This window comes from Podarcis gaigeae (assembly GCF_964106915.1).
Source record: "Podarcis gaigeae genome assembly, chromosome: 8".
NCBI lineage: Eukaryota > Metazoa > Chordata > Lepidosauria > Squamata > Lacertidae > Podarcis > Podarcis gaigeae.
The window spans coordinates 22,719,790-22,738,722 of NC_139684.1; the positions used below are offsets into that span (position 1 = coordinate 22,719,790).

The following is an 18,933-nucleotide window of genomic DNA, read 5'->3' on the forward strand; positions in this document are numbered from 1 at the left end:
GAATTTCGTTGGGAGTTGGGTGGTTGGTTGGAGTGGGAGTGAATGGGGATAGAGTCTGTGGGTAGGTTGAGTTAGTGTGGCGAAATAAGCTGAGTCAGGAACAGTTAGGAGCTAGGAAGACAAGTAAATATCTGAGAGGTGGTTTAGTGAGAGCGAGCAGGTAGCGGAAGTTATAGGTCTGGATAGGCACCCCATGATTGTAATTGACTGATACCGTTTATGAAACCACACGTTTGTTAAACTGCAATAAACAAACAGAAGTTTATGTTCCAATTTAACCCTGACTGGACTAAGAATTTTACCAGGTAGGGCCTGGGTGGTGGCAGCGAGAAATAAAGTGGTGGCACAGGGATCAATAGACGGTGAAACGTCCAGGGACCCTGTGTGATCGCCACAACCGTATCCATGACCTGGTATCAGTGAAAACCTTCTCCACCCAAGGCCCAAACAACTGAAAATCAGCTGCAAAGCCCCTTCCAAAGGCTACTTTGCTGGTAACACAGTCACTGCAGTAATCCAGGAGGATGGAAATCTGGATGCAGAGCTCCATCCCAGAACATCCCTCTTGACAAATGTCCGGGTAGCAGTGAGTCTGCATTTTCACTGTGGTAGCTTTTGAAATTGAGGGAGTTGGGGCCAGGGCACTTCCTTGTAGGCTAGATTTTCAAACCATGGGCAGGGCCTGGCAGATTCCGCTGTATCATGTGTGGAGCTTTGCAGATGTTGATGATTCATGGGCAGAACCTGGAATATGCTACTGAACCAGTGGTGGGAATATTGTGGCTTTGGGTGATCTGCAGATGGGCACTGGCAGATTCTGATGAGTCAGGCATCACGCCGGGCAGATTTTGGTGACAGAGAATCCTGATTCTTACTGTCTTTCTAGCCCTTAGTACTGTGTTGTTGTTGTTTTTAATTGGACATGAGTTTTAGAGGTCACACTACAGCCACATTCACACCATGCATTTACAGCACTACAATACTTGTTGTTGTTGCTTAGTCATTTAGTCATGTCCGACTCTTTGTGACCCCATGGACCAGAGCACGCCAGGCATTCCTGTCTTCCACTGCCTCCCGCAGTTTGGTCAAACTCATGCTGGTAGCTTCAAGAACACTGTCCAACCATCTCGTCCTCTGTCGTCCCTTTCTCCTTGTGCCCTCCATCTTTCCCAGCATCAGGGTCTCTTCTAGGGAGTCTTCTCTTCTCATGAGTTGGCCAAAGTATTGGAGCCTCAGCTTCAGGATCTGTCCTTCCAGTGAGCACTCAGGGCTGATTTCCTTAAGAATGGATAGGTTTGATCTTCTTGCAGACCATGGGATTCTCAAGAGTCTCCTCCAGCACCATAATTCAAAAGCATCAAATCAATACTTAGCAAACCACAGCTCCCCAGACTCTTTGGGGGAAGCCATGACTTTTTAAAGCAGTATGAATGTGCCCAAAATATATTCTAATCTGACAATGCTTGCAGGGTTATATGGGATCTCAAAGCAGCCCTGCTTATCATTGCCTATTTATTGAATTAGGCCAAATCGTTACATTTATCCCAGCCAAAGTCTATCCAGTTTGCTGTTTTAGTGGATTCATTGCATCACCTATCTAGGCAATGGCAACATGTGTTTGCCTAAAGGTGTTCTTTCTGTGCTTCATTTTGGCTTATTTTCTTTTTTTATGAGATTTCATATTTTCGGTAGCATACCTCCAGAGACTTCCTTTTAAGAAACCATTGCTGTTTCAGATTGAAAACTAGAGCAACTGTTTCCCTGCCCCCTTTGTATGGCTGTCTTGTTAATGACACTTTCTGAGCTCTGAAAGTTAAAACGAAACACCCGGGCAGCTTCTGCCAAACATTGTGAAACTCTAGATCTGGCTGGCTCCAGAGGCAGTTTGAAAAGAGATACATAGACATATCTATACGCAACACAGTCTATTCCAATTCTCTCCAGGATGAGATGAGGCAAATAATCTTTTCCTTTAGAAGCTCAACTTGAGGGCTGGGGGGTGGGATGTCCCACATGAAATGCCCTCTGTTGACCACCCTGTGACCTTGCAGTAGTGCTGAACTTTTTACCTTGTTCATCTCATAACTCATCGGCCATTTGTCTGGACCTCAGAGGGCTCTTATTATCCCAAGCCATGTGGGGACAGTCCTTATTATCATAACCTCATTTATCACCCCCCAAAAATGGAATCCCATCCTCCTTGTTTTAGAAGACACTTTGCAGTTTTCCTGGACTTTCTCATGATGTGTTAGCAATAAATCCCATTCACTTTGTACCCAGTCAATGTGAGCTCATCACTAAATGCTTGTTATTGCAATGAGGCACACATACAATTTTTTATTTTGATTTTTTTTTTGGGGGGGGAGAAACATCCTCCTTAAATGTCTCACAATTTTAAAAATGTGAACCTACCTAATTTGCATTTCTCAAAGTGATGGTTCATTTGACATGAAACTGAGCTGCTGCTGCTGTTAAATTTATGACCTACCCTTGATCAGCAGGTCTGAGGGCAGGTTATAACAATTAAAAATTAAAAATGATTGATTGATTTGATTTACTCCGTTTCTATGCTGCTTTTCATTCAAATGAACCCCAAAGCAGCTTACAAACAATAAATAAGAATAGCATGATAGAACATAATAGAACATTACAAATACAACACAAATCATATAGAATAATCAACAATTCCTCATATTGAATTAACAAATCACCAGATGGCATTTGTAGGAATAGGGTGGGGCTGTCAAAGCACACATCTTAGGTGTCAAAGGTCATGGTAAATATACATTTCTTCACCATTCAGCAAAAGTTATATGGCAAAGTTTCCACATGTACCTCTGTGGGGAGGGGATTCCATGACCTAGGGGGCTGCCACAGAGAAGGCCCTCCTCCAGGAAACCCCTAGAAACTTCTGAGGGAGGTGGAACTATCAAGAAGGCCCCCTTTCCTGTCATTGGTCCAGGCATCTTCCAGTAAAGATTCAGCAGGTGTCTTCTACATTGGCCTTTAAACATTTTCTGAAAACTTATTTTCTTTGCCATTGGGATTATGGAGGCAGTTTAGATAAACTAGTCAGTGATCTATAACCATGTGGCTTTTATTGTGTGTGTACAATTGTTGTAAACCGCTTTGATTTTTTTAAAAAATGTAATTGCCACATACAAGTTATTCATTTATTTTGCTATAAATAAATAAATGGAGCTATCCAACAAGATTTGCAGTGTTCCCGATGTTGCAGTGCTCTTCTCCAACAGTAGCAGCAGAAATGCACACTATAACACTTTTTTTTTTAAGGAGAAATTTGCACAGAAATGCATGCAAATATTCATGTAGACTTTGCCATGATGCCCGTAAAAAAGACTCGAGCAACATGAATGTGGTGAAACAGGTTATGTCTGTTAAAATATAGCAACTTAGAGGATCTGCAAAAACCAATTAAACCAATTAGTGAAATAAAAGTACAGGGTACAGCAAATTCACATTGGATGCTCATGAGTTCTAGTGTCATGAAAGAGGGAGGAAAATATTTCCCTACCTACTTCTTGCATGACATCCATAATATTGTACACTTCTATCATGTCATCTCTTGCACACCTTTTCTCTCAACTCAAAACTCCCAAATGCTCCAACCTTTCTTCGTTTAGGGATGTTGTTTCATTGCCTTGATAAGTTTGGTTGCCTTTTTCTGGGCAGGTGTGCAGAAGGATGCAGAACTGAACAGAAATGAACAGTGAGGTGGCAGGGAGGAGAGAAGGCCAACTGGACATTCACTATCCACAGTTGGGTTGGTTCCTCATTTTCCTGCCTTAATTCACACCCACCCACCCCACCAACTGCAAACATAAACTATGACAATTATAATATTTGACATAGGCTCTAGCCTAAACACATTGTAAAGAAGCACTACCGGCGGTTTATGAGGTGATAAATTTTCTGAAGGCCAGTCGGATTTTGAAGCCAGGCCAACAGAGGTCAAAGCAGTAGGGTAAAGAGTTCAAGTCTAAGCTTAATGGCTTGTGAAGGAACCTGGTGCTAAACAGAAGGAACTACCGCCAGACAGTGGAGAGGAGTAAAGAATGAAAAATCACCCTGTGCCAGTGCCTTTCTCTGCCCTACAGGTGTGAGCAGAATCCGTCATGTTTGATTTCTGCAAGGGATGCCACAAAGCGGTGCTTAGATTCTAGAGATGATGACTTAATGAAATGTCTACTAGCCATGATGGCTATGTTTACTACCTCCACTGTTGGACACAGTTTGTCTCTGAATACCAGCCTCTGGAAATTGGAGGAGGGGAGAGGTGGCATTGCCCTCAGGTCTTGCATATGGACTTCCCATAGGTTGGCCACTGCGATAACAGGATGCCTGATCCAGCACAGCTCTTCTTGCATCCTTAAATCCTCTTCGCTGGCTTCAGTGGGTCTGTTCTGAGTAAGGTTACTATTGTATTTCACCCATTTTGTATGGATTTTTTTTTATCAAGGTGTGCTCCTTGCAGAGCAATGCTGGGAAAAGCAAAGGGTCCATCCCTCCAGTGAATGACATAAATCAGAGTTTCCCAAACTTGGGTCTCTGGGTGTTTCTTTAGACTCCAATTCCCATCATTCCTGACCTCTGGTCCTGCTAGCTAGGGATGAGGGGAGTTGTAGTCCAACAATGACTGGGAAACCCTGGTGTAGATCAAATTGGGGAGGGAGGAAATAAACCTAAAGGCAGCTTTGTATCCTCTCTGTTTCTAAGGCCAGAAAGGGTACCACACTCCCTACTTTTCTAGTGCATGATAAGCCATTTCCAAGGCAAGACCTCTTTCCCCTGGGGGGAAAAATGGTTGAAAATTGCAGAGAAGATGGAAGAAAGAAGCATCCATACAGGCCAGTCTAGTGTGGGCTGTTTAATTTTATTTTTCCCAAGCATGATGACTAAAGAACCTTGGAAGACATCTTTCTCCAGTATGCTCTCTCCCCCCCCCCCCTTTAGCCTCTGTTTACTTAGAGGGAATCGCCTAAGGGGGCTACTGGAGGGAAAACAGCTGTGGGAGATAATCTATAGAGTTATCTATCTATCACTCTTTGTCAACCCCGTCTCCCCAGAGACCATGCGGAGAGACTTGTAATAAAAAGGCATTGCTTGAAGAGGCTTTAGGGACAAATAAAGAGACATGTTAAGGGCCAGCTGAAATGGATAGGCAACATTATTAAAGCTCAATAGCCGTCTTATCAAAATCAAATAGGATAGACATTTGCCCAAGAAGGTTGTGGGGGTGGGGGGAGGCTCTGAATTTATTCTGTGACTTTCTGGCGAGTCCAGATTTATCCATTAACAAGGAGAAACTCTGTGGGGAGACCGAGAGATAACATTGTCTTTTAAAAAAATAATACAGAGAGAGAGCCAATCTTTAAGATGATAGACCTTTCCTTTCTGCTCGAGTTTGCATTATGAATACTTTTTTAAAGTAATAAATGTGATTAAGGCTATGCAAAATGCAGTGAACACGTTGGCGGGGAAAGCCCCTTTTGATATATGCTGACCTTGTTTTCCTGAAGAGCGCTAGAGACTGTTGAAGACTGTATTGCAAATAAATAAAAGGGGGCACATCTTTATAGAAATTTGGAACATTTGCTGTTGTTACTTTTATTCTTTTGATGAGCTGAATCCTTTAGCTCTGAGAAACTGCATCCCATATCTAAGCCTGGCAGTTATCGGGGCAGATTTATTCCCAAATTCACTAAATCTCATTGCAGAGAAGCATTAGCAGCCATGGAACCAATAAATCTCTCTCTGTTTATGTTGCGCAACCACACACACACACACACACACACACAAACTCTACAGGTCACCCAAGCCATCTGATACTTGCAGAAGGCATTGTTCAAAAGAAGATGATTGATTGATAATTATGATAATTTGTGAAATCATTATTTGGATATTATAAACATAGCTCACCCCACTGGGAGAGAGTGGAGACATTTTATAGAGGACAGGGCCATCAAAAAAAAGGAAAGCCCTCGGGTTATAAGGGAGAGAGAAAAGGTCTGCTGGGCCTTCCCCAGTGGGATCTGAGGGGCTGATGAATGATGACCTCAAGGAGTGGGAAATTAGGCTTCAATGGGAAGTCAGGAAGGTAGTTAGAGAAGAGCAGGGGAACTGTTAACTGTCTTTTGTGGAGCAATTATGACTTGGGCCAATTTGCCGAAGGCCTTTGCCACGTTTATAATAACAGTACTAAACACACACACACACACACACACACATGTTTGGTCTGGAGATTTTAACTTGAGTTGCTCAAAGTTCACAGATTCCCTGCAGTTCCAAGGCAGTGCGAAGCAAACCATGATGTTTATTTTGTATTCTCTGAAAAACTCCTTGCACTTATTGGCATCAAATGTTCTCAGTTCTTCTCCTGTTTTTTGGTTTTTGGTTTTTTGTTTAAGCATGCATTCAAAGCTATGGTGCTTGTGAACATATTCATTTGGGGAAGGGTGTGTTATTCAAAATATCAGTCGGGCAGATTTTATGTGTTTGCAGCCAATGGCTATTGCCATATAAATCACACACAAAACAAGGCAGTCAAAGGGTGAGTTTAAACATATCCGTTTTCAGAAGCTGTCAAAACCTGAAATGTTCCTCAAATGAATTAGTGTGTTTTTTTGTTTTGGCTTTTTGTTTAAAGCACCTCGATTTGGAGAAATCTGAATGAACAAGAGCGGAAATTGCACATGTCTACTTCCGCATCCCACGTCCAGAATGGAAATGTATTTAGCAAATATCATTCACATTGACTGTTATTGTAGTTTTCATTCCACAGACAATACATAGTTACATTGCATTTCCTTTGCTTTGAAATGAATAGGGTGCAATAGTGTAACGGCAATGCAATTTGCGTAATTACATACATTACACAAATTGCGCGATTTCGTCACAGCAGACAGTGAGACAAGCAATGTAGATTTTGGTGGGAGATGAACTGCAATGGAACTGAAACAGTGCTGCAGATGGTGAAGGCGGCAAAACAGAAACCTTATTCCATCGTTACCTATAGGTAACAAGCCTGTCTGCATTGGCCAGCAAACCCTCTGACTTAACTGGCATGCTAAAAAATTCTTGAATAAATAGCAGAATCTGTCCCTGAGGAGGATTAAAATAACGTTATAGGTTTGTGGGGTGCAAGACTCCTCTAAACTCCTGGATCCAGTAAGTGTTATAATTTAGTCTAGGTATGGGGTGTTAGACTGGGTGCCAGACACTTAACCCCCTGGAGCCAGCAAGTGTTAAAAGAGAACAAAGGGAAAGGTGACAGGCCCTTTTAAGAAAGCAAAAAAAGGGGGGTGCTTTCGGCCAGACGACAAATGAGTGGGGCACTTCCTCCAGCTCTGAGATAGTTAGAAGGACAAAGCCTGAGTTTTGAGGGCAGGGTTTGAGGTGATGTGTGACCTAGAGGTAAAGCTGCATACTGGAAAAGCAGAGAGAGAGAGGAGATAGAGCTGATTTCTGCATACTGGAAAAGCAGAGAGAGAGAGAGAGAGAGAGAGAGAGAGAGAGAGAGAGAGAGGAGAGAGAGCTGATTTCTGCTTGCATACAAGGCTGCAGCTATGAGTTAAACAAGACCTTTTTGGGTCTCCCCTCAGTCCTAAGTGGAGATGTTGGGGATTGAACTCCTGCATGCAAAGCAGTTGCTCCGACAACGAAGCCTGGCCGTTCCCCAAAAGCATAACTGTGAAATGTTGAAGAGCTATGTGTTATGCAGGCCTGACCATGCACTAATTCACATGCACTGCTCCATCACATTTTTGGATTTTTAAAATAAAAAATGCTCTGAAATGCATTTATTTGTCATGCCTTTTCCTTATTAAGCATTTTGTAAATAATCGATCTATCCTCTATCTATCTATCTATCTATCTATCTATCTATCTATCATCTATCTATCTATATCTATCTATCATCTATCATCTATCTCTCTATCTATCTAATTTACATCCCCCCCCCAAAAAAAAGATGCATTGTGATACATTTTCCCCATACCATACACATCGCCTATTGTATCGAAACTGCTGAGAAGTACACATTCCACCTGATAACTGCATTCTAGTCCAGGAGCTAAAAATCAAGTGGTTTCACTTTAAAATGTGGGCAGTACGGGGTTTTCCTCTTCCCTAATGGTGTCCCACAGTTATGTTATCTCACTCCCAAGTCTATTTACATTTCTTACATCGGTCTTGTGTTCAAAAATAAAAACTAAAAAATGGAGGAATGAGTGAAGGTCCAGTTGTGGTTTAAGAAACAAATTGAGCAATAGCGGCTAAGAATCACAGCCTTCTGTATAACAATATCTATCTGTTATATCTCAAATCCACTTTCAACACACTCTGCTGTGGTATTTCAGGTTCGTTCAGCACTTCAATTTGCTTGTTTTATAGTTTCTGACTCTATGAAATAAAAGTGTGTTTAGCTGCCACAACAGAGGCAGCTTTGAGTTGATTTTTATAATCTCTCTCTCCCCCCCCCCCTTTAAATAGACTCACTTCATTGCAATAAGCCCTTCAACAAAAGACTGGACAGTTGTCTGAGGGAGAGAGAGAGAGTGTGTGTCTTTATTTTTTAAAAAAAAACAAAACAAAACAGCATTTCTCTCTCCCTCTCTTTTTTTCATTGTTAGGCCACCGTTAGTAAAAGAATGAGGAGTCCATTAATTCAGTGAATGAACATATAGTAAAGTCAGTTCCCCTCTTGAGAACAATAATGTTGAGGTCAGCTTAGGTTACCATGGAAACTAAGTACCTCTAAGAAGTTTGCATCCTTGATTTTCCTGAAATGAAGCATGGAACGCAGAGGCAGGAGCAAAACAGCCGCTGGACGCCTTGCAGAACAAAGTTTAACGGACAAACAACAATTGCCATCTTGATCTTTACATGTCTGGCAATTCCCAAGCAAATGTCCTACACTGGGGCTGAAGGTGGGATTGAACCAAAATCTCTCTCCACCCCACTCCAAAAAACCACAACACTTTTTGTAACCCTATTTCCTAAAAGGGAAATAAAGAGTCCGTTTTCATAATTCTGGTGGGGGGTATGGGAGGGGAGGTAAAGGGCAACCCCTCCAATACATTTGGGGGTTTTGTTTTAAACTCTCCTCCTTAACATTCCCCATATTTGGGGAATTCAGAAAAAGAACGACATGGTAGCCACTAGGGATGTTGGAGACTTTTGACACAAACAGGAACATAAATTGTTGATGTTCGCTTATTCATCCCTTGTCTGGAATGGAAATCATAGAGTTGGAAGGGAACCCCATGGTCATCTAGTCCAACCCCCAGCAATGCAGGAATCACAACTAAATCAACCCTAATCAATGGCCACCCAACCTCTATTTAAAAACTTCCAGAGGAGGAGAGTCCACCACCTTCCGAATGGTACATGATGTTGTTGCTTTCAGATGTTTTGAGACTACAATTCCCAGAATCCCTGACCGCTGGTCCTGCTAGCTAGGGATCATGGGAGTTATAGGCCAAAAACTTCGGGAGGGCTGTGGTTGAGGAAGCCTGTTCTACTCCATTCATTTCAATGTAATCTTCATAATTTGTCACGTATATTACATAAGTTGCATAGTTTCACCACAACAAGCTGCAAGATGAATAATGTAGTTTTTGGTGGAAGCTGAGCTGCAGCAGAAAAGAAACAGTGCTGCATGCGGCAAAACAGAAAACTGTGTCTTCCTACATCATTAGCAACCACTCCATGTGGGTACTAGCATTTCCAAACACACTGAACGTCCCAGAATGACACAGCACTTGTTGTGGGTAGGATATGGCAGCCAGAAGGTGACCACCAAGAATATCCAACCCTGCTGACATCTGTTTGACATCTGTACTTTTTTTACTCAGTCATGGCAGCTGATGCTGTTTGGGGGCAAAAAATTAGTTTGTAATTTTACCACTGCTTGAAAGCTACCTGACAGATAACAAACTTCACTACATTGGCCAGGAACCATCTAATTTCCATCTAATCTGATTGACCTTTTAGAAGATTCTGAATGAATAGAGGATTCCATCCCTAGAGGAGTTATATCAAGGGCAAAACATAATATAATGTCCCATGTCGTAGCTCTGGTCTGATCCACAGACACCAAGATGGCTAGTTGATGGCCTGTTAAAAGAAATTACTGGTCAAATATTCTGTGAGCATTGTTTGAAAGCTGAGCTGAGCAGTGCATGTCTTAACAGGAAGGGAGGTAACTCCTGCCCCCCAGAAGAAATTGTAGGTTGAGCCAGTATTATATCTTTTTTACAGTTCCAGTTCTCTTGTTTCCATTAAGAATATGACTTCTGGTGCAGCTATGACACCCACACCTCCAGCAGGGAGTGTTGCTATAAAAGAATCTGGTGGTAGATCTCTGGGTGATTTGCAGTAGATCTGCAAGGCTTTCTGACTCTTAACAAGAGTCTATTATCCCTCCCTCCCTCTCAAATTGCTGGACATTAGGCAGGAGAACACAGGGTGAATTTTTGTGTGAATGGATTGCCAACTCAGATCTAGTATTGAAAGCAGTGCTAGAATCCCTGGTTCCTAAGAAGACATTGGTAGATGCTTGCTTGTATACAGAGGCTATCCCTGTGTGACTCATGGAGCACAGTAGGTCAATTGGCTCCACCTCCAAGTCACCATTTTGAATCTGGTTCGGTCACCACAAATGCCTCATGCACCAGTCAATTCTAGCAACAAAATGTGACACATTAGATACCGCAAACTTGAATTCTGCTCACCCCTCTGGTATGCCACAAGAAAGTAATGTTGTATTTGTGTTCCTTTAGCTTGTTCATTTCAGTTATCTCACTCGCATGGTGTTGACACCCATCCTTCCTTCCCTTGGCATCACAAGCCTTACATAAATCTGCAGATATAAACTGGGTTCTAAGCTAATGAAGAATTGATTTAGCTTCACATCTCTCTGCCAACCCAGGCAATTTAAAGGGGGGGGGGTCAACAAGAGTGTCCGAGGGCTTTGGAAAAGAGGTAGCAGGCAAGATCAACTTGATTTTACAAAAAGGTTGCCATGCTAATGATCTAAAGGGTGCTCTGCCCTCATCCATTTATTTGCATTAACCGAGAGGGGAAAGGGCTTTGCCAATGGACGGTTAATCACCTACATCATTATGGTATTGACAATATTGAAAACCCAAGCTGTTACCAAGGACTCAAGCCACCAACTGCTTCTGCTCAATTCAGTGGAGTTTCTCAGAGATAAAGATGGGAGAAAACTCTTGTGGAGAAGTGTTAATCTCCTTACCACGGCCTGATTAATTGGCACGTGCACTAAGAAGCTATTGATTCTTAATTACTGGATATTTGGCCTTGTCATTCCAAATGGGAGCACGGAAGCTGGTCAAGGAAAGTTCATGGACCTGGACTGCCCAGGTTGAGCAGAATTGAACCTTCCACCCTTGTTCCTGAACACACCGATGCATTTTGTGTTGTTCCCTGGTGCTCAATGTTATATGTTGCCTGTTGAGGGTGCCCCAAGCACTCAAAGGAAAACAAATATGAGCACAAATAGCTGGAGAAGGGAAAGAAATTCAGACCTGTTTGCATTTCAATGCAGCCTTCCCTAATCTGCACTTCTAGAAACAATATGCAAATCAAAACAGTGCTCTCTTTTGAAATGCACACTTCTCTGAATTTTGTGGTGCAGTTCTCTGACCAAAACAAATGTGTGCGAGAAATGCATTTTAGGGGAAAGTGTGCTTTAAGCTTGCAAAAAATATGTATGCTAGGAAAAATTGCATGGATATATATTTATAGTGGAATTGAAAAGGAGTCTGTGATGGCACTAGGTGGACCTCACTGGGGAGAGCATTCCATAAATAGGGAGCCACAACTGAAAAGGCCCTCTGGCTTGTCATCACTCTCTTGAGTCCCCTTCAGATGGGTGGGCAGAAGAATCCCACAGTATTGGGGACTAAGTACTAGGATTTAAAAAATAAGTATTTGTATGCTACTGGCTTGGCTTTTTTTATTTATGTTGGGCGATGCCCACTTGGTGTTTGCTCCCTCTGTCACAAGAACTCAAGCACTCTATTTCTATATACTTTCTTCCTTTCTCCTTTGCACACATGTGCCCAGATCGTCTGGCTCACTTTACTGAAAGAAAACGAAGACTCAAAAATAGTGTGTTTCAGAATGGTGGTTGAACTGAGCATTTGCCTGCTGAAATGCAAATGAATGCTCACATAACTGGAATGGTTCATACAAAAATTCATTCATAAATGTGTAACATACCTGCATTTGTATACAGTTTTGCCTAGCAACTCCATCTGTCCAAGCAAATTTCCCCAAATAGAATGCATTTTTGGTAAAAGCGGGGGGGGGGGGGGACGACGGATGGACCAAAAGAAGTATTTTTAAATTTTTTTGCCTAGTTTGAGAAATGCACTGCAAAATTTGTAAAAGGTGTGAGTTGCAAAAGAGAGCTGTGTTTCAGTTTGCATATTAGTTTGGGACATGCAGATTCACTAAAAGGCAAACAAAACGAATTCCTTCCCCCATGCCAGTCACAAAACGAAATGAACAGCAAAATGGTTGGCATTAACATGGATGCATCTCTCTCTTATCCCACTTACTCAGATGATTGCTTGTGAAATAATAATCTGGATGCCTAAGAGGCACACAGCCCCCACCCCCAAGCCTCTTCATTTAAGAATGCTAGAAAGCCCCCAGAGAGCTTTCAGGAGTCTGTTGCCAGCCGGCCCCTGTCAAAGCTGAAGGCCGCGCTGTCTGGGGCCCGAAATCAACTTCAGGAAGGTCATGTGAAAGAAAATCCTCCATCATCAGGAAGCCCTCGGCCTCCTGGCCTTTCTGACATTCTCTGACAAACCTTAAATCACCAGCCCCAGCGGCAGACAAAACACCACAAATTTTGGACCGCTGCCCCTCCTGGGATTCCAAAACTGCATTTCTAACTTAGGCAGCAGGGCAAAGACTGGCGGGTGACGTAACGGTCTCTATATTGGCATGGCAGTGAAAGGATTTGGGGGGGTGAACTCTGAGAGTTTCTGCCAATGTTGATCAGATCCTGGCCCCTTGAGCTGAATGAAAAGAAGCTTGGATCACTGTCTTGCAAAAATGAGAGCAAATGTGTTTTTGAGAGGGGCATAATATTTTCTAACAGAGTTTTAGCCAATATTAGTCCTACTCAGAGTAGACCCATTGGATTCAGTGCCCATGGATAAGTTGGGTTGCTGAATTTCAGTGGGTCTGCTCAGGGTAGAGACCTCTGGGTATAGGGCGGTATATAAACCCATTATTTAATAATAATAATAATAATAATTTTAAAACACCTTCATGAATACAGTGGTACCTCAGGTTAAGTACTTAATTCGTTCCGAAGGTCCGTTCTTAACCTGAAACTGTTCTTAACCTGAAGCACTACTTTAGCTAATGGGGCCTCCTACTGCCACCGCGCCGCCAGAGCACGATTCCTGTTCTCATCCTGAAACAAAGTTCTTAACCTGAGGTACTATTTCTGGGTTAGCGGAGTCTGTAACCTGAAGTGTATGTAACCTGAAGCGTATGTTACCCGAGTTACCAATCTATAGAAAACTCACGGGAAACAACAACAAAAATTGGATAGATTCAGCCATCCATAATGGCCTAGCAAAAGGTTTTCCCATTCTCTGTGGTTCCTGGAATGGTGCATTATCATTCAAAATGGAGAATCTGTAAATATACTGGAAATAGATGAAGACGCCTAAAATTAATAACTGAGCACATGCCTAGTCTAAACCTTTAGAGTCTAAGGGGGCAATGCGTTCTTAATCTTGGGGCAATGCTGCCTAAGGGGGGGGAGTGTAATATTATAGCATGCTCCTGTCCCCCCACGCCAGTGATTGGGACAGTGTTCGTGAATGCCTTCAGGCTTTCAAGAGGGTGGGTGGAGGAAGGTCACCCTCTGGTGACCTGCCCGACTTCTGTGAAGACTGGATAATTAGAAAGGCTTGCCCATACTGAAAGTTTACCATGTTTGTGCTCTATCAAATAGAGCCATGGCTCCCCCCCTCCCACCTCCCCATAGCCAGCTCCAGGTCTTCCTTCCATGGGGTGCTTTTGAGTAGAGGCATAAGTTGAATATGCCTAATGAGCAGACTTTTCTAGAAAGCAGCATGGGAACGACTGTCTCTTGCATAATGCGAAACCTATTTAGATGCTCTGAGATTAGGCTACGGAGCAGAGCAACATTTATTTGTTTTTTCCTGGCCAGTATAGCATTTGGAAGAAGGGTTGTTTTAGTGTACATATTTTATACGTGCATTATCCAAGCCAGATGGTGACATCAATAATGTCACTTATCATCCGATGTGCCTGATATTGAGTTAATTGAATTGTGCTGCACCATTTGGAGGGAAATATATATCATCAGAAAGGCCTATTAAGATCTCTTAAACCAGAGTTTTGCAGCAGGAGAAATCGGTGTGGGGAGATGTTGAGACTTCCCCCCCCTCCTCCAGGAAAATGAGTGCTAAAAACTGACCCAATTAGATTCTTCTAGTAATATTCCTGCCACTGCTTTTCAGAGTAAGAAGGGAGAATTTCTTTTGGCCCTTGTTTTTAAGTGATCCTAACCTAAGTTGAACCACCCAGATCAAAAGATGTAGAATTTGCACTTTTCTGAATTTTGTGATACAGGTCATTGCTCAAAAATAAGCAAACAGGTACATTAAAATAATATTTTAGAGATGTGCATACCTTGAGATAATCACATACTTAAATGCTGCTTTGCAATATGTAAATAGAAATGTTTGTATGCAGTCTTTCCTTTAATTCCTAGATTCATGCAGCAATGCGATGGGATGGCCTTAAATGTCTGAAATTGACACAGTGCAGAAATAGACTGATGTGCCTATCCTTTTTTAGATCTAATGAAATGTCTTTGTATTGAGATGAACTGTCAATGGTGATCAAAAAGTATGTTTCTAGAATGCTGGGATAGAGGAGCCAGTCTTTGGAAAACTCTGAGGTGGGCTGAGCTTGGTGTTGATCTGGTTAGAATGGGTTAAAAGTCTTGTTTCAAATCAATAAAGCAAGTTAGCTGTAAGTAAAGTTCTATTGATTTCAGTGGAAAGTAAATTTGTCCAACTTATTCTGGATCCAGTCCAATGTGTATCCAAGGACATAGTGGTCTGTTGGTCAAATTTGATCCACTGATCCATTGGGATCCATTGGCCAACTGTTAACCACAGTAAGTCATGGCAGCATCATGTACACGTTTACACTGAACACAAAGAATTCCACAAACTGGGAGCAGCCACAGAAAATGCACTTTCATGTCACCATCAACCCTGCCTCCGATGTTGATGGGACCGAGAAAGGGTGCTCACCCAAGGCTCCTGACACCAGGGAAGGTTCATAAAGGAAGATAAAATCAGTGGTGGAGACAAATCAGCTACAAATCCACTATTAAAGATTTTTGATCAGACGGCCGCTCTACCACTATAGAAAAGTAAGTGGGAAAGGGCCCGCAATGTGTGAACACACCTATAAATATTGTGTAGAAAAGGGCAAGGACAGAGGGGGAAGTAAGAGAGAAAGAGGAGTAGACAAATAACCGGTCCACATTCATCAACTGGATGAGGTGTTAGACCAATATAAGCAGGATGTGAAGTCAGAGTGTGGATCCAGAAGATTTGTCTGGTGGGAAAGTTCTCAGTACTGGCAAGAAGGACAATAGAGGAAAAGAGCCTTGTGAAAGCAAGAAATTTCTAAGTACATAAAGTGTTGCTTTCTACTAAGCCAAACCATTGGTTCATCTAGCTCCCATTTATCCACACTGGTGGGCAGCTGCTCTCCAGGGCTTCTGGCAGGGGCCTATCTGGGTGTTGAAATTGTGATCTTCTTCATGCATAGCAGTTGCTCTGGAACAGAGCTAGTGCCCTTTCCGTTGCCTTCTCAAACTCATTTGTTTTTCCCCAAAAAATTATCCAATGTTTCAATCAAGCAGGGACCCCTAACTGAATGACACTTACATGCCTAACTTCAGCTGTAGCATTTAATGAAGGCAAAGAAAGGGGTTGGCAGAAGCCTCAGCCAAGAGCTCAATAGTGACCCAGAAGGCTTTGGAGGTGATGCCAGGGCAAATGAAACAGTTGAGGATGGTGCCACATCAAAGCCATTTATTTTATATTGTCTGTTGCGCACCTTTCCTCCAAGGAGATCACGCTCCAACTACCCATTTTATCCTCACAACAACACTGTGAGGTAGGTAAGGCTGAGACACAGTGATTGGCCCAAGGTCATCCAATGAGAGCTTCAAGAACAAGTCGGGATTCAAACCCTGCTCTCCCAGGTTCTATCTAGTCCAACACTCTAACCACTCTAACCACTACACCACAGTGGCTCCTACATTTCTGTGACTTGTCAGTGGAAGGTGAGATTGGGCAACCGAGGAGCCAGGCTACGTCCATGCCATGCAGCCCTTATCAGTGGCTCTCAAAAAGTCAGAGGTTTGCAGAAAATAGAAAGCTAAGTCTTTATTTAGTCTTCCCCTCCCTCAATATATAGCTCTTTTCCGGTTAACAAGATATTCTTTTCCCCACCCAGAACAGCGACAGTGTTGATGAATTAGGTCATAAGAGCAAGACGTATTATTCAGTGCTGGAATTGTGCCTGGGCTGTTCCTGAGTTACAGCCAAGTCTGCAAGCATCTGTTTCGCGAATGTTTGTGTTCCTCAGAATGCTAAAATTATGCCATCAAAAAAGAAACAATAGCTAGCATGGGTATTTGGTCGAGGGGTGGTGGTGGTATAAACCTGCCCTTCTCTTTGTACCACCTGCCTGCGCAACAAATCAATGCATGAACTCAAAAGTATTCATATAGCATCTTTCTGCAATAAGTTTGATGCTTGAGACAAACGGTAAACTAAATATCGGTAGACATTTAGCTTTTCTAATAAGAGACTGAAAAATGAAAAGCAATGCAACGCAACAATTTGAGCTTCCAAAGCAAGGGGCAGGGGAACCTATTTAGCTCAAGGTTCACATTTTCTTCTGTAAAACCTTCCAGGGACCTAATAATAATAATAATAATAAATTTATTATTTATATCCCGCCCATCTGGCTGGGTTTCCCAGCCACTCTGGGCGGCTTCCAACAAAACACTAAAATATAATAACCTATTAAACATTAAAAGCTTCCCTAAACAGGGCTGCCTTTAGATGTCTTCTAAAAGTTTGGTGGTTATTTCTCTCTTTGACATCTGGTGGTTCCACAGGGTGGGTGCCACTACCGAGAAGGCCCTCTGCCTGGTTCCCTGTAACTTGGCTTCTCGCAGCGAGTGAACCGCCAGAAGGCCCTCAGCACTGGACCTCAGTGTCCAGGCAGAATGATAGAGGTGGAGATGTTCCTTCAGGTATACTGCTCCAAGGTCATTTAGGGCTTTATGCCAGCCAAATGCCAGCGGTAGGAAGAGTCGTAGGCAAAATGGGATGAAGCAACGAATGCACAGTAGGCTACTTTTTACACCCAGCCCCCAAGCACATCCTTCTCTATTCTCCACTCAGGCAAGGAAGAAGCATCAGAGTCCAAGGACACATTTCAGCTGGGCAAAAGCATTCAAGGAGGGTGCATAGCAGGGCCATTGAGAGGTGTGGCCTGGGGAGAGGGCATTGGCATGGGAGGAATTCTAAAGGCCAGATACAGAGACAGGACTTGTATTGCTTAGTTGCTTAAGTTGCTTACATAGCCTAGCAATACTTAAGTTCTGAAAATGAGAGAAAGGTCATCCTCTGAAAAAACAAACAAACTCATGTATATAAAAGTGTGGAGACCTGATGTGGCTATCATTAATAAAGAACAAATTGGGTTCAGACTTAGAGTGGACCCATTAAAATAAATGAGCCTTATGTTCTGACTAACTTAAATCTCGTTTATTTTAATGTGTCTGATGTAAGGCGACTAAGTTTGAGTCCAGATTCTGGTGGCCACCAATAATGGGGGACTTTCCATCGAACACTTGTGAAACTCAACTCATGTATGCACCTTCCAAACTCGGTTCAAGACCTTTCAGTTGACATAGCTTTCAATAGACTTTTCTTTAACTTTTCATTTAGAACAGGCACTTTTTAGATAAACCATTGTGATATAGTCAGATAGAAAAATGGAAACGAGTAAAAGATGGGAAGTATGACTTTTTAAATAAAAAACCCACTAATCAAATAATATCAGGGGGTGGAAATCTTTATCCATCCAAAGCTCTGAAGCTATTTGTCCTTGCGACTGACATTACTCAGTTTCTATGCAGTGACGCGATGGGTGGAAACATCCTTTAACTGCCAGACAGCACTTTACCGATAAGCTGGCCAATTAATAATACTGATTTGAAAAGCCCAAGAGTAGGTGAGAAAGCAAAGTCCTCTGGCAAGTCATATTTGCACAGCATTTAAGAGTCCCTTTTTTTACCTGGCCTGGTAAACAGAGTATTTGTGGAACTCTGCGGCTATTGAGAAAGTTCGAGGGACTACAGCGATACGTCGGCCTGATAATTGGCCACTCCCAGCCATTCGGCTCCACTTATCATGCCTTTTGTACATACATACCTTTAGAAAGAGACATCTCGCCGCTCATGTTTGCCACCTCCTCTTGAATGCTGGGAGTCCGGCCTCCACCATTCCTGCTTTATCAAGGCGGTGGAGGGGGCAGAGGGAAGCGTGAAGAGAGAAGAAGTAGGATTGGTGTTTCCACTTCTGAGGCAGTTGCAAGTGACAGGCTGAGACTTAGCTTTGCTCTAGAGCAGGGATGGTGAACCCCTTTTTTCAACCTTCATTTCAATCTGTGCAACCTTGTGGGGGCCGAGGGCCAGCAGTTGGCAAGCTCAGAGGCAAAAGTGGGCACAACAAGAGATGTGAATTTTCCCTTTGTCCTGTAGGATTGTTTCCACACATGTCCTCCATCCAG

General features: G+C 42.7%; 1 protein-coding gene across 6 annotated transcripts in view; it reads left to right on the forward strand.

Moving 5' to 3' along the window:
- The window catches only part of PRDM16 (PR/SET domain 16), a 440,541-nt gene that overhangs the window by 243,446 nt on the left and 178,162 nt on the right, over positions 1 to 18,933 (forward strand). The gene's annotated exons all lie outside the window — the stretch shown is intronic.